General features: G+C 37.6%; 1 protein-coding gene across 4 annotated transcripts in view; it reads right to left on the reverse strand.

Moving 5' to 3' along the window:
• Positions 1-17,713, reverse strand: part of Exoc4 (exocyst complex component 4) — a 695,598-nt gene that overhangs the window by 487,748 nt on the left and 190,137 nt on the right. The gene's annotated exons all lie outside the window — the stretch shown is intronic.

Below are 17,713 nucleotides of genomic sequence, written 5' to 3' on the forward strand. Positions count from 1 at the left end.
TGATTCATATTTATTAATTACACCATTTTGATTAAATTTTTTGAACTTTAGTAATCCTGATTATTTCTGCTTACCTTTAAAAGTAATATGATCAAATGTTACATTTTTAAATTGATCTTATTTTACATTTTATTTATTTTATTGTTTTCTTCTATAAGAAATAACACTCAATGTAGAAAATAAAATTTGGATATGTTTGTTTATATGTGTTCACACCTAATGAAAGCATTTTGCAAGCCTAATGAAATCAATATACTTCCTTCTCATCCACAAACTTGCAGATAGGCAGGGTGCTACAAGCTTCCAGAAGGTGTACATGGTAATCTTTACCTTGGCACATATACACAAATGTTAAAACTTTCTAATTTATCTGTGATTCATGTTATACAAGTAGAAATGTGTAATAATTATGCAACAAAGAAAACTGCATAACTGAAAATAAAAACACTTTAAACAAATATTTTACTGAGCACTAACAAGCACATACTCATCAACATATCCAAACATAAGCACTAAACCTGATAGCTACAAATCCAACAATATCTACTCTTTAGTCTCTGACTGACACTTCTTCCCCAAGATTAAACAGCAGCCAATTTTCATCCAGGCAACAAAAGGCAAGAACTGAGCAAGAATGGCACAGAAACCTGATAATCAACAATGGGACTGCAAAAGTGATAGATTATATCAACAAATCATGTTTCTAAACCAGAGATGTTTGAGGGAGAAAACTGCAGCAGCAGAAATCTGGCTGCATAAAATCTGTATATCTATCTCTTCTATCCATGGTCAACATAGTCTAGAATAAAATTATAAAGCTAGTTTTTAAAAAGAACTGCAGAGGATCACAATATTTCCTTGGTTTAAATAGAGAAACAAGGCTAGGATAACAACAGGTCAGTCCCTTTCCCACCCAGACCAAGGAAGGCTTCTTTACCAGTGCTCCAACTTAGACTACAGTATTAATGAGGTCCCTGACATGCTAAACAGGCAATCCATAACAGTACACACAACTATTTGCAGAGGATGTACATCATGGTAAACATGAAGACAGGGCAATGAAGAGATGGTTGAGTACAGAAACCACAAATAAGGAACTGTGTTTCTTTGAAGAGATCAGAACCAAAAGATTAAAGAGACATGTGAAGTCTTACTAGCACACTTTGCTATGACAAAAGATACAATGTTGCTCTATTTTCCAACTAATATTAGAAGTCTAAATTAAGAAGACAGAGGGTAACAAATATTTTCTAGAACAAATGCATTTTCATTATGCTGTTCCTCCCTAGGAAAAACCAGTTATATTAATGACAGACTGTACCTTAGTTTACAGCATGACTGAAACTGCCTTACTTTATCTCAGGCACCTAGCTTGATAAAGGTCACTAATCAACAAGTAGTAATCTATATATGGCCTGACATAACTCACAACTTAAACTATGGTTCACTTGGGAAGTAATTTAAAATAATTAAAACAACAACAAAAAAACTTATATGAGCAAGCCATCATTTAGAAAACAAGTGGCACTTTCTAATGAAAAAAGAAAAAAAAAAACTGGCCTCCCTCCAATGCACATAAACATTTTAGATATTTGTTCAGGTTCTAAACACCAAAAGAAACTTATGAAAGGGGGATTAAATAATAAGTAAGAATGAAAGAACAAAAACCATTGGTTTGCATCTGACCATTCTCTGCTTAAACATTACAAAAACACCCTGCACAGCCAGCAGGCCACAAAAGAACCAGACATTTCAGCCCCTACACTTTCACATTTTCTTGTCTTTGCCCTCTTCGGAATTTTCTATGGCCTGAATAGCAATCTCAGAATCAAAATCAAAGATCTTTTTTAGATATAATTTCACACTCCCCCCCTCCTCTTCCTGCTTTGCTGTCAAGTGTCTGACCCTGGTTTGATAATCTCATTTCCTGAGAATCAAAAAGCTGGAAATTTAAGCTTCCTAGAGTGCTAATTGCGGCCCTGCTCCACTGCTAATCAAAAAATTGGATGTTTTGCATGAAAATGCTTCTCTAATTAATTCTCAGTCATAAATCGCCCTGGTTTTAATAACCCCTCCTTGATTGGATAGCCTTTGAAGAGACAGTGCAGCTAATCCGCTAAACTAGAGAAACACATGCAGAGGAAATAATAAGTGGGCTTACAAGGTATGAACTAGACGATTGCATTAACACTGTCAGGCCAAAAAAGGTGAGTCTCCTTTCCAGAACTTTCATGCCTTACCCCATACCTAGGAAGACAAATCATGACACTGGAAATCAAGAACAAAGGCAACTGTCAAAGAGGGTCACACCTGTCCACTTTCCTTCCACAAAACAGTTATTCCTATCATTCTACAAGAGGGTCTCCCCAGACATTTTCCCCCTAGAAAGCAGACATCAGACAGAGTCCACGTATCATACTATTTTTAATAAGACAAGGTTTGTGATTCCCTTCTGTCTACTTCTGACTGACAATATATTATCATACATATCTCTAGAAGGTGCTGAACTGAATTTTCATTACCCAAATGTCAAGACTCATTTTTGTCATCAGAGAACACAGCTGGTCTACGCCAGAAGTCCTTTCATTAATTCAACTTCATTTTCCCTGGACTGGGGCTTGCATTCTGCAAAATTTTAATCTAAAGCTTGTCAGTGTAAGGTACTAGTTACTGCCATGGTCGTGTTCAAATACGAGAAGTCTTAATTAGCAACACTTTACATGAGCCCTGTAGTTACTGTAGAGCAAAAACTGGAGGCTTAGTTTCCTAATAGGACTTCCGAAGGACAAACCCACAAACTTTCAAAAGAATCTGGAACTAGACAAATACACAGGAAAACGGTGTTTTAATAAGCACTATTTTAACATATAAATAAATTTACATGTAGTTTTCCAGCTCATACTACAGATTAATAGACTTACCCTATATTTCTAAAACTTAATAAGGTATATATAATTGACTCCAAAAGAAATGACACAAAATTAGAGTTATGAGCTAATAATACAAGACAAAAAAGTCAGTAGCCAACTTTAATTTGGAAATAGAAGGCTCAAATGGAACACTACCACAATGATACACTAGATAGATACTCACTTGAATGTCTCAAATTGAAAGACTAACAATATCAGGTTTTGGCATACATTGGAGGTGGGAATAAAAAATAAACTCACTTTGGAAAACTGGCAGTTCCTTAAAAAGTTAAGCAAGAGTAATGATGTGTATGACCAAGAAATTCCACTTCTATACGTTCCTAATTAGTTCAAAAATGCTTGTCCCACACAGACACTTGTGACACAAATGTTTGTGACATACCATTCACAGGGTTGAAAACCTGGGAATAGAATCGATGTGCATCAACTGAAGGGAAAAAGAGTGTGTGGCAGAACCACACAACAGAGCACGACTATCCGTGAGAGAAGCAAACAGTAAGTCATGTAGTTATTCAGGGCAAAGTCAAAATCCTGTCTCACAATCCTAGAGTAGGTGATTTCACTTTGTCTAGAAATGTCATGCTAAACTACTGTGACATTAAGCATTTCAACAGTTACTAAAGGCTTGAGACCCTCTAAGCCACAAGGGACTTCTGCTGATGAAAATGTTCTGCCACTTGATGGTGAGATGGCTTGCACAGGTGACTATCTCTACCCAAACTCAATACCTGCATATACATTAGCACCAATGGGCAAAAATGCACAGTCATATCAAGTGCAAGTTATTTTCCAGCCTCTGCACAAGAAAATCACAAAAGAAAAACACTGTCATACACTGGTTTTGTGACTTTGAAGAAGTCACTTAACCTCTATGAGCCATGGTTTTTCTTAGCTATAAAAATGAGATAATAAGGCTTACTTGACAACACAGTTATGAGAAGGAAATAATTACAAATGTACTCAAAAATCTCATCCCTGTAACTTATCCTTTTTTCCTCAAATACCATCAGTTTTCCTTGTCTTCCTCCTTAATATAATTTAACATGATACACTTATACATCTCAACAAATATTAGCAAATTAGGGGAAAAGACTGAAGATCCTGTCTAGTGTAGCCATTTAATGTATAATGCTGAACTTCTTACATGTAAAATGTCAATTTATCAGAGGTGTTCAATATAGATGTTCAGTATGTACAATGAACTTAAGGACTTGGTCCCTAGATGCATTGAATATAAGTAACAAATACACATTTCAAACTAATCAATTCAAGTAACTAATTGAACAGCAATTACTACAAATGAAGCTAATCTAGCATGGAGATAGGACTTTCCCACTAAAATATGATGATAATAAAAGAGGATACTACATTTCAGGTTTGGTTCCTGTGTGCTGGAAAGATGGCTCAGTAGGAAAAGGCTCTTCATGTTCTTACAGAGGACAGAAATTCCATTCTCAGAACCCACTTCAGCAATAGACAACAGCCTGTAACTCTAGCTAAGGGGATCCAACACGATCTTCTGGCCTCCTTATCCACCAGCACTCACGGGCAGCCACAAACAGACACATAATTAAAAAGAAATAGAAACAGGCAACATCACCCACTTTCTGAAAAGTCCACCCGCACGTCTCAACAAAGAACTTGCAGCTCACAGAAGCTACTACAGAGATCTACAGCTGCTCAGGATGGAGAGAATAAGTGACCATTCAGCGCCCAACTCTCACTGGGCACAGCACAACCCCTATATCTAAGGCTCAAGGAACAGAGCAAAAAGGTGCATAAAGACTGTAAGACCCAGAGGTCCAGGATAACAACTGGAAGAGAGAGTCATTAAACATGACAGGAATGTTATACCCATGAGTTCTCAACAACATGCCTGCCTGCACAAGACTATACTAGTTAATATGCCAATGTGGGTGGAGGAAAACTGCACAAGGCCTCACCCTTGATGTACACCTATAGGCAGTCAATAACTGCTGAGGGAGGGAGGATAAGTCATCTACAAGGACAGACCCCCTGATAGGTCCCCTGATCTTAAGTATTCAGCCCTAAACACATACATAAAGGCAATACTAACTGGACTCAGTAAGAGGTTGGTGTGTGTGTGTGTGTGTGTGTGTGTGTCTGTGTGTGTCTGTGTGTGTAAGGGGGAAAGAAGGACGTGTGTTCAATAATAAAAATTACAGAGGAGATCACAAATTCAAGAAGGTCTGATGTGAATGACACAGAAGGAGTTGGGGGGAGGCGGTCAGGGAGGTATGGACATGACATAAACACAGTGTACTCGTGTATGAATGTCTAAGATAAATAGATCTCAAAGAAGGTGCTAAAAAAAGCTGGTCTCTATGAGTATCAGTCTAACTTCTAAGAGGTAGCAATGTCCTCATGCACCAAAGCACTGGGATAAAGGTATTTCACCCTCTGGAATTTACACCTTAATTCCCACACTTAACAAGAAGAAAAGGATTTTTTTTTTTATGAACCAACAAGTGAGATCAGACAAGCTGATACTCCTACATGGATTCCCAAGTATTCAACTTCAAAGGACATTGAGCATTTCTGCCAATAGTCTTTTAGATTCACAACTATTATGTCTCTGTTTACCCCAAAAATTACTGGAAATGGACATGAAGATAATATGATGTTGGGACTTGGTCAGTGAAATATAAATGCACCAGATCAGATGGGTCTTAACCTTCAATGAGAAAAACTGGTGGGTATTCATAAAAGTGGACACCATACTAAGTTAAGCGCTAAAGGAACTCAATCAAGTCTGACTCAACTATGATTATATAGCAGCAGTATCCTGCATAGATTCATTTGTCTGAGTGTGAAGGTAATTCACTTAAAAGACTTATTTCTCAGTGATTTGTAGCTAGGATGCAGTGCATGTTACAAGACCATGAATTGACAGAGACAGCATGGGAAACCCTCCCAACTAGCCACCTTCATCATCACTGCAAAGACCAGTCCAAGAGCATGAAGTGTCAAAAGCTGGCTTCATAAAACATGAGGAGGCACCATCAGGATGATCTGGTGATGGATTCAGGGAGGGGCAAGGGAGGAAGAGTCAAGATGCTCCTCCAGGTAGACCTCCACACTCAACAACCAGTGGTGAGTGCCACATAATGAAAGGAAGAGTAGGCTTGGAGGTAGTGGCAAGCAAATAAGGCCCTGAGTAATCAGAATTAGACAAGCTCATTGTCAGGTACAAAAGAGGCAGAAATACACCCTGCTTAGCTTTCCTTGGATGTTTATAACAATTAGGTCCAATTGTATATTTAAAGATCCTATAAATATTTTCAAAATTTATTTCATAGGAAATTTCTTAACTATGCATCTTTCCCCTAACAGTTCCCAAGTAAGCAAATCATTAAAAAAATTAGAAATACGGGGAGAAACTGTGAAGACTGAGAGCTGGGAACCATGTGGAGAAGGAAAAGAATAAATTGATATTTTTCTTTTTTTCATATTTTTCTTCCTTAAAGTAAGAGAAATCATTTACAAACATTCTCAGAAACTGTCTGGGAGTCCCAAAGGAAGGACTGTGTAGTATCCAACTGAGTGGTATAATGGTTTCCTACAGATATATAACACAACACAGTACTGCACATTCAGAGCTTAGAATCACATAATTCAATACTCTCTCAATTTCTACAGGTCATGAGCACAGTTGAAAGCAAGCTGGTGTTAATCCAGAGCCTCACACCTGGATAAAGATGCAGGTTCCCACTCTCATGAAAGTTCTAGTGTCTTTTTCCTAACTTGTTCTCGTTGTAGGAGAATTCTGTTCCCTGTGGTTCTTGACTGAGGTCCATGTTTCCCACTGGATCTTGCATAGGAGTTGCCCAAATCCTTAACATGTGAGTCACTCTTCTCATAAACATTACTTCTATAAGTCATCAGTTTCTGCTTCAGGTCACTTTTAACAGCTTGCCTGATAAGGATGTGACTGAATAGGGACTGTACTAAAACACCAAAATGGCAATATGGTAGAAATCAGTTTAGAAAAGAGAACCTGAGACCCCTTCTTACATGGGTTTCATCTAAACAACAGAGCTTGAATGGAAAAGTCCCAAGGAAAACAAATGAGAGAGGCAGAAACTGTAAAAAGGCTACACACCATACACCAAGCATCTGCAGGCATGGAGGCTCTTTCATTAGCCACTTCCAATCTTGAGTACTAGTCATTCCTTCCTTAATAGACTGCCTCTGTTTCATGAGACCCTGGTGTAACCCTCTGCTCTGAAACACCAAAATCTGGCTGTGGGTATCCTCTGAAGGATCCCCATCACAGCTCAACACTCCTAAGCATGCTCTGCTTTACACTCTGGCTTTCTCACTGTTTCTCTTAATGCCACAGCCAAGAGGAAAGCATAACTTTTTCTCCATTTCCTCCTCCTCCTAAAAAAGCATGATCCTGGCTCAAATAAACATGCAAACAAACAAACAGCAACAATAAACGGGGCTACTGAAGAATGCTGGGTAAAAAAAACTTACATGTACACAGTTAGGACTTCCTCTAAGAACAAAATTACTATGAAAAGATATACTGTAATCAGTGAATTCGCATGTAGTCTGAGAAGTTAATAACTATATCCAGGAAGTTCTGTTGAAATGGGATGGGAAAGAATAATATAAGAGAGTGCTTAGATCCTTTAAAGAGAAATCCTATCAATAAGGCAGACAGCACACTCACTGCAAATAAAACCACCCTGCATTGAAAATGTAGAATGGGAATTTGCACACAGCTTAAGATAAATGTCTATACCTGTAAAACACTTGTTAGTTTTTGTTAAACCTAATGTCTATCTCATGACTCAGCAGTTCTAGCCCCAAAGGCAACTAAGAGAAAGGAATACAATGTACAAAATGTTACTTCTTTTTCAAGTGAGAAAATTGGTTGAGTAATGTGCACAAGATTTCAGAAAAATTTATCTGAAAAGATATTGGTTACTAGATTTTAACATGAATGATGCAGATTATATCTAGGAACAAAAATTTTAAAAGATGGTTCATTTTGAAAATCAATTCTGCAATCAATAGATCAATTAAGGTTTACAAAGAACAGAATAGTATTTGCAATTTTAAGATAAAAGGAGGCGGGTAAGATTATAGCCATAATTTCACCACTTTGGACTTGGGAGTGAAAATGGTGGTAGGTAATCACAAACTGCTAAAAGCCTAACATTGGAAACTGGAGTACAGACTAGTAATTAGAGTAGATAGCTCTAAACAAACTGAGAAACATTAGCTATCTTTATACTAGCATAACACCACATAACAAACTGTCCTCAAGCCAACAAGATGGCTCACCAACGAAGGGGCACTTACTGCCAAGCCTGACAACCTGTGTTCAATACACAGCCCCACCTCCCTAGACATACATACCTATGTAGTGAAAGGGGGAACCAATTCCTGAGAGTAGTCCACTCACTTGCATGCATGCTATGGCATGCACACACATTTACATATGTATGTACATTTGTATGTACATAAATACATACATACACACATATACTAACACATGAATGCACACATACACAATAAGTAAATAAATATATAAATAAAAATGTAAGGAGAACTTCAACCTTATTTGCATTTCCTTGTTTAACAAATGACATATCTAACCAAGTCACCAGATTGGAAAACTGGTAATGAGTCAAAATGTGTTATCTTAATGCTAAAGCACAACAAAGAATATCACATGACCAACTGACTCTATTTTCAAACTAGCTTCTGAACCTCATCCCACATGCCCTAAGAAGCTAGGCTAGTCTTCTAGAAGCATGCGTTCCTCCTGTGGCCACTTTCCCTGCACTTCCTTCAGCCTCCACACACTGACTATACTGCCTTCCTACAGAGACTTACCATCCATAAAAGAAAACCCAAACCTTTATATTATACTATACCAGGTCTTTGAAGGTCTACTCATCTTTTCCTTTCCTAGGTCCAATCTTCCGCACATACTTGTTCCAATCAAAATAAAATGCCTACAATTTCAGGGGAGTCTCCCACTTCTGAGTGAGTACTCAAGTATATCCTCTCCACAGTGCAGCTGGTTAACTATACTTAGTCAGTTAAAATCCCTTCATCAGTTGGTTAACTCATTTCCCAATTTAGGAATAGAGTTCTTCCTTTGTAATATCTATGACTTTCCCAAAAAACATTGAGTCTCTTCTCCTCTGTATTCAAAGGAACTTGTAACACTCATTAAAACTGTGACTGTTTGCATGTATGCCTTCCAAAGGTACCTACTACATATACCTCCTTATTCAGAAAAAGGGGTTCTGGGGGTGGAGTAAAAAATATCGATGCTACCTTGTTGTGGCAACTGATACAATGCCTAGAAATGGGCAGGTAAGTGTTGTTAGTATCATATTACAAATAAGTAAGCAATCTAAAGTGTAGAAACATAAAACAAATGTCCCATGCAGCTAAAATATAATGAGAAATAGGTGCTCCTCCATTAAGTCATAACATCCCCCAAACCACACAAAGCACAGAGCAACACCAATGTTCTACACATGAACATCACTAACCAACTGAACAGGGATATGTAAATTAGCTAACTGATGCAGAAACCAGGCATTAATGTGCAAACAAACAGGGACTTATTTGAGCTAAGTGGGCATGAATATGCAAATGAACTGGCTGCAATTCAGTAGATGTCATCACAATTCTAGGAATGAACATCCTATATTATGACTATTACAATATTCATGTAGCATTCATACATACTATCATATATTACTGTAATATGGCTTTTTGAGTTTAAATTTGTGAGGAAGCCAAAAGTAACTTCATGCATATTTTCATTCATACCACAATCACAAGCTGGAAATCAGATGTGAACACAAAGAATTCTGAAATCCCTTATAGGACCAAGCTGCCACCACTACTTACAACCTAACTGAACATTCTATTTCTACATCAAGGTACTTTAGAAATGGGTTGGGTTGATCCTTCATGATATGGGCCCTCCCAGTATTTACATCCCAGCTTCATCTACCATATACAACTCACAGGACAATATAATGGGCGCATATAAAAGTGTTACTTTTCCTATATGACCTTCATAACATTGTATAGCTATAAGACTTTGATGATAGTCAGAAAATTCAGTGTGTGATTACAATTAGCAGTTGTTCATATGCTAATGACCTTTAACATCCTATTGTCACCTCTCCAAAATTGTATCTTCATCTCATGAACGTCAGGATAAACAGTGGCAACTGCTCTGGTGACATCTGCATGTTTCCCAAGAGTAACAAATTGGAATGAGTATAAGTCACTACATAAAAACAGAGCTCTCTAATTAAAGAAAAGACTGAGTCATGCTCCGAATCACAGATTAGGAGAGAACAGCATATATTTATCCATGCTCTGCCCAACAATTGAAATGCATGCCCCTTTGCCATCTGAGAGGACTTGCATGTGAATGAAAGGCTCTCTGCCTTCCCTAGTACTTGCATATGCATACACCCAACTCCATCCAGTGTGTCACAATGCTGCCAGTCGCCCCCCCCTCCACGAGAACTTGATTAGGATCTAAGTGGTATTGGAAGTAATAATAAAAAAGAAAAAACACTAGCGATTTAAGACAGAATTTATCCTCTCCGAGGTGGAATGATAGTTCTGGCCCAACAAATCCTCAAAGGTGTGACACTGCAGGGGATGAGGGACCTGGGCTCCTTCTAATTGTTAGCTCTATGATCATTTACAATACTGTCTCCTCACCACATTCCAGTATGAGCATGCCTTCACAAAAATGCTGGAGTTGTTCCTTCTCTTCCATGTGGGACCTGAAGTGACACACATCCTTTTTCTCACACCTTACTGTCAAGAAATAAATCATATGCCCATGGCTGGCTGCAGGCAATGTTTGGAATTCTTATATTCTATGTAGCCCTCTGATTATGTAAAATACAGGAACTGTGTGAGAGGAGAACCAAGGGAAAACAATGCTAGCTGTTAAATGTCAGGCTCTGTAACTTACAGTCTCTTTCTTTTCTTTTGCATGTCAAACATAAAACTAGTTGAGCTCATTTTTGTATCCTGAGGGTCTAGTGAAGTGCCTCACACAAGCAAACATACCACAAGGTTGTACAGAATCAATAAATACACAGGTACAGAAAACAAGGAACAAATGCAGTCTGTCTGGTCACTCCAACTAAGGCTTGGTAACCATGACACATTGGAACGATGAGGAGACAAAGTCAAGAGGACACTTACCTAATACAAACTACCTTCTGGTGACCTATTTAAGTTAACTAAGAGCTCAGGAGAAGGGCAAAGGTTTGTGGGAGAAATGTGGTTTCAATAGGATGGTGAAGGCTATTTTAAAAAATCCTACTGTTAGGAAACTCTAGATTTAGTCTGGATTTCTACATGGGAATATCAAACTAGATATATGATGTTGTTTTAGAGCCTTAAAGGGTATTTTTAAATTAACTGCTTATTTTTGTACTTTATGTGAGGAATATAACATAAAATAGCATATTATGATATTTGAATATTTTAAACAAGAACAGGAAAGACAGTAGGGTTCTTATTAAAGAGGCTACATTTGCTCAAGTAGACAACTTTCCTGAGTTTTGCTGGTGTTCCTCCTTCGCTTAGGCTCTGCACATTTTATTACTAAAAGGCCACTCTTCAGTTCTTCCTGCTTCTGATGTAATCCAAATGAAATTATTTATCTCTCTCTTTCTCTCTCTCTCTCTCTCTCTCTCTCTCTCTCTCTCTCTCTATATATATATATATATATATATATATATATATATATATATATATATATTTGTATGAAAGACAGATGCAGAGACAGGTTTTTTTGTTTTGGTTTGGTTTTTGGGTTTTTGTTTGTTTGTTTGTTTTTACGAGACAGGGTTTCTCTGTATTGTTTTGGAGGCTGTAGGTCCAGCCTGGCCTCGAACTCACAGAGATCCGCCTGCCTCTGCCTCCCGAGTGCTGGGATTAAAGGCGTGCGCCACCACCGCCTGGCTGAGACAGGTTTTCTTATGTAGCTGATTTTAACTGAGTCAACATACAATAGCTCATACATCTTCAATACTACACATCACTCTGTTGTATAACTCTATTGTGCTTTATATATAGCCATCCTCCCATTTATGAACATGAGAGCCATTTCTAGGTTTTCCCTATCAAACAATACTGCTATGAACAGTCTTCTCAATACATTTTACTTTTTATATTTGGGTTCTCAACCCATGAAATTTTCATTTTTTAAATGATATAAGGAACAAATGCAATTTTATTTTCTCTTTTTCTATATAGATAATTATCTCACCACCTCTGTTGATTTATCTGTCTCTTACCAATCTGTAATGTTGTTTCTGGGTTGTACTAAATCTCCAGGGGTGTGGAGATTTATCTGCTTCTGAAAGTGTATAAAGACTGACCATGATCTTCCATGTACCCAGGCTGAAGAAGTGAAAAGTGAGAGCAGAGGCAGGTAGGATGGTGAACCTAAGTCCTTCTAATCAAACAATGCCCCCTTTAATTATCTACTCTGAACTGTGGAAAGAAATTTAAACAAGAGAAGAATTATACACCGAAAATCAACCATGGAAAGCACTAGCCAGTGAACTCTGAAATACTTGCTAAGACAAAATTCTCCTATTTTATTTTCTAGACAAAGCAGTACCTGCATGCTAACATCAGTTTCTTTTCAATTTTGCTAAACGGTTATTTCATAAGATAATTTCTCTCCTATACAAACCTCACTTTGAAAATGTAAAATGGTCATATGTATTATCTCCTATCAGACAACCATAAGCTGGGTATTGACCATTCTCATGAGTTTCTAGTAACATGGTGTTCACTATCTGCCATAATGGTTATGATCTTTTATGTTTTCTAAAAATGCTCACCTCGGCATGAAAAGCACTAAATAAACTACTTAAGTCTAAGAAGATGAAGGCAGGCATGAGATGGTACACACCCATAATCCCAACATGCAGGCAGCAGAGACACAACAATCTGAAACTCAATGCCTAAGAAAATTAGATTAAAGCATTTGATTTTTGCCTTCTTTTAAAAATCCATACTGCAAGACCACATTGAACTTACTGTTTTTTTATATAATTGTTTTGTTTTTTTAAAGGTCATTGATGTACAGTATAAATGCACTCATATGCCTTTAAACTCAAATTCATTAACAACATCTCCACTTTTCACATACTTCAATGAATGAATAAATACAATGGAATGTTTTTAAAGTAAGACTCTTCATAATGACCAGAGTTCTTGTAACAAGTGAAGTCATCAACATCACTTTTGATGACTGTCCTACACCTTCTAGATGTATTTTATCAGGAATTCCAGTCTCCTTCACATGGTTCAACTAACAGTGATCACCACCCTACCCCACTCCCATATGAAACCACATGAACCCAGAGTCTTTCAAAAGAATTGACTTTAGAAATAAAATTCAAGACTGCCAAGCATTTTTAACTAAAATAATTTTCTCTGTCATATACAGAGGCTAAAATATTAGATAAACCTAATAAAAATTTAGAATAAAATGTTTTTATTTCTTAAATAATTTCACATAGTGCATTAAGTCTATTCATAACATGAGGAAAGTGCATTTATTACTTCTTAGAAACAAATGAAGAAATTAGCATTCATAAAAACTCTATTAAAAGTTCATAATTTGACAAATCTTCCCATAATAAGTAAGTTATGATTATTCTTTTTAAAAGCAAAGATATAAATATACAAAAGGGAATCCATTTTACAGTATATTACATGGTAAAACAGAAAAGATGATATACAAGACTAAAGTTATTTTGAAATAATTATATGCAATTCTCAAAAGAAAAAAGTACTTCTTTTCATGTGCTCTGCATATTGTTACTGTTATTAGCAAAGTCATTAAGTAAAACTTAAAAGACGGCAAAGAAATCCCTAACCCAGTTTCAAGATATGAAGTTCTACAAGTGCTTCTTATGTTTAAGAATGCAGAACAAATGTTGTGGTATGAGTATAAAATCACTGCACTAAATACCATACCTCATTCCATCCAAAATGTCCCTGAAAATGTTCACATAAATGATATCTTGCTAAATGTTCCACTATAGAGCACGCAACTTCAGAGACTACCATTATAAATCCTTTTCTAAAAGGGTTAATCACCCGATGGTTAGTGGATGTCCAATGTTGTCTTACCTGAAGGCACGGCAACTACAAAAAAATACAATAATTATATACAGTATCATTAAGCATTCAAAACTCCAGTTATCAACAATCCCTCAGAGATTTAAAAAAAAAAAAATCAGGAAGTTCATGTCAGCCAAACAGCCATTGTCCCTGATGCCAGTACTTCCACATTTACTATGTAGAGCAAAGCCTCTTAGGAAAGCCAATTCTCCAATAGCTTGAGCTTTGCAAAGTTTTTTTAATGTCACAGCTAAAGAACTGCTACTCATTAAACTGACAGGAATAAAACTGGCACTCCAAAGGTAAGATCACTGAGTACAAACAGCAAGCTAAGCAGCCCCAAAACAGAAAACATTTCTACTCTACCCATTCATGAGTCTTTTTGTTTTATTTTGTTTTGTTGAATTTTTTTTTTTTGAAACAGGGTTTCCCTGTGTAACTTTGGAGTCTGTCGTGGAACTAGCTCTTATACACAAGGCTGGTCTCGAACTCACAGAGATACCTCCCACCTCTGCCTCTAAAGTGCTGCAATTAAGGGGTATACCACCACCACCCAGCTTCATGAGTCTTATTATCTTGAAAACTAAGGGAAGATAAATCACTGGATTTTTATTGTAGTTTATTAAACCTTTTATTAAAATTTCGCAAATAAGTTAACTTATGCCTACCAACAAGAAAATACTGTCTTCAGTATAATGTGTACATATCTGTAGGCAGAATATAAATAAAAAAGCACACACACACACAAAATTGTGTATGCTTGTCAGTGCAAATATATGTTCCAGATCACAAGTTCTCATCCTGTTTTGAAAGAGCCTAATTTGACCAAAGCTGTATCCTGGGCATTGCAGTGTAACAATAAATAGTGAGATTTGAAATCTGGGTGGAAGTAGATATAGATTAGCAAGTTAAAAATAAACAAGACATGCCGAAGATGAATGTCATGACAGAAATTTCTTAATGTTGTGCTCAATAATTACAGGATGAGGGACAGGAGGCTAGAGATCATGAAACCGTAATGTAATGAACACATATATAGAAGTCTACTATTCCTAGGCACTAGGCAAAGCCTTCACTAGAGTGATGGCAATTCAGGAGAGGTACAGGGTGCATACAGAAGAAATCTCAGGGCCAAACACTGAGAAATCAAGTTCTTGAGAAACCTCATGAAAGCATGAGGAGTCAAAACTGCAAACAGCAGCTGAAAGAACAAGTTACAAAATGCAGTAGGATGGAGCTCACTGTAACCTGAAGGAGCATCAGCTCAATGGACTTGAGCTGAGAGCATGAGAATCATGAAGCAGAAGTAACTCTCCCTCAGTGCTAATACTTCATGCATTACTTTAGTTTAAATAGATATTATTCTAATTTTACCACAGTATAAACTTCTAACTTAATAGTCCTAGCATCTACATGAGTAGCCAGAATTTGAAAGATCTCTATTGGTTGTGTCAGAAAATGAGGCACAGCTGAAATGATTAAATTAAGTTATTTGGTCATAAGTAGCAGTATTTTGATTTTGTCAACCCTCAAAAGGTAATGTATTCAATCGATTATAGTGTTCTACACATTAACACATTTTAAACAGCTATATTCAAGATAAATGTTCATTGAAACTAAGATCCACCTTTATCTACAACAACACTGTACAAGCAGTACAATGAGGCAGTAGAGAGGCTCAGAACAACAGGAAGCCAATGATTAACGCAGACACACACACAAGTTAGATCCCACCTGTTATCACACACACTTTGAAGTAGCACCCCCACCTCCTCAGTCCCCACTGCCAATGGCAGGCTATATAATGAACCATCTGTACCATAATAGTAAGAGCCAACTGAGATGGGCTGATAGTACCAAAGAAATCTCATTTGTAAATTCATTTTCCCCCTAGTGCACTGTTAGTCTGAGTAACATTTTTAACTGCATGATAAATCAAACATGTTGGCAAGAACTTAACTTTGTAAAACTTGAGCTTTTTAATGTCACTTTGATGGTTGTTATGGTTGATTTATTTGCTGCTCCCCTGTAACAGAAGGAAAAGCTGACCCCATGAACTAAACCACTGGGAGGAGAAGCCTTAACAGAAGAGAAAGAATTCTTAGCCAGTCTCTTAGGATTTGGCTGAACTATTCAATTAGGCTTTTTCAAGGGTAAGCTGTGGTCCTTGGAACAGTTATGTTAATGAATAACTGAAAAGAAACAGTCATTCTTAGATAGAGAATAGGTGATTTCTTCTTTTTTTTTTTTCCTACTGAAATGTTAAAAGCACTCATCAGAGAAACTTTTGCTCCTGAACCAAACATCATCAAACCTTTACAAAAGCTGATCCATGGACTCACCAAGAACATGAGGTGCCAGTACACTACACTACTTTGTAATGGCTACCATGAACATTTGCTAACAACTTTTTCTCTCTCATAACCAAAGATACTCTTAAAACTCTGCTGAACACAATTATCACAACAGACTTCCACTAGAAAGTCCAGCATTTCAGTGAACGCCTTAAGGATGGGAAAGTTAGATTATAGTGATGCTTCCAGTTCCTGTCTTGTAACTTAGTTATTTCTTTCCCCCTCTACTTATATATACAAGTTTCCTCCTGGGCCTGGCAGCACAAGAGCAACTTCTCTACTTAATAAAGCTAATGGGTAGAGTAACTTCAAAGGACAAAAACTCATGAGTGGTCCCTCTTCCTTAAACTGAAAGAGCATGTACGCCTACATGAAAGATAAAGACTGTCAGTGGTCACATCTCCTGCTAGGGTTCTTCTCCTACCACGTGATCTCTCTATCCTAGCTCACACCTTACCTGGCTTCATTCATTCTGGCACAGTCAGTCAGTGGTTAGGTACAGTTGCCTGGCTAACAAGCACTGTAAGAAGCACCAGAAACGGATGACATATCACTCATGGGCTTGCAGCATTGTCTTCAACTCTGGCAAGCAAGCACTGGCTCACGGCACACTGTGGGGACACTCACAGAGAGACCCTGAAAGAAGGATGTGACAGTGAAGCGCCAACACGGGGCCACGATCCAAGAATGTGTGTGTGTGTCTGAAGCAGGCCAAGACGAGGCAAGGCAGCCCACTAGAATGAATGAGGACCAACTAACGTTGACTCGGAAATCACGTCAAACATAGCCTAAGAAAGATGACACAGGAAAAATGGAATCTGTGTGCACATTCCAGAGAGAAAACTGAGTAAAACCAAATTTTCACAGCCTCTTCACGGCACATTAAGAAGTAAACAAAAACAAAAGCAAAGACTTAGTGGGGAGCTTCATTTTGAATGTAGGCATCTAGACCCAGAACTAGCTACTCTGCATTACCAGAAATTCTGTCTCTCAAGAGATCACGGACCACAAAGAGCAACTGAGAATCAGTTCACAAGGCTGTACCACAAAGGTCTTCCTAGCCTTAGCGTCTTAAGACATAGCATGCAGCACTAGCCACTGATCATACTAGTACTAATAACACTTGAACCCAAGTGACAGACAGGTGCACTGCTGCCCCAAGACTACTGTATGGAGCAGGGATGGTGTTAGCGGAGGAGACTGTGCTGAGGACAGACATCCCACACATGCTCTCTAATTCCTACTCAA

Source organism: Mesocricetus auratus, unplaced genomic scaffold (genome assembly GCF_017639785.1).
Source record: "Mesocricetus auratus isolate SY011 unplaced genomic scaffold, BCM_Maur_2.0 Super-Scaffold_100019, whole genome shotgun sequence".
In the NCBI taxonomy this organism is placed as follows: Eukaryota; Metazoa; Chordata; class Mammalia; order Rodentia; family Cricetidae; genus Mesocricetus; species Mesocricetus auratus.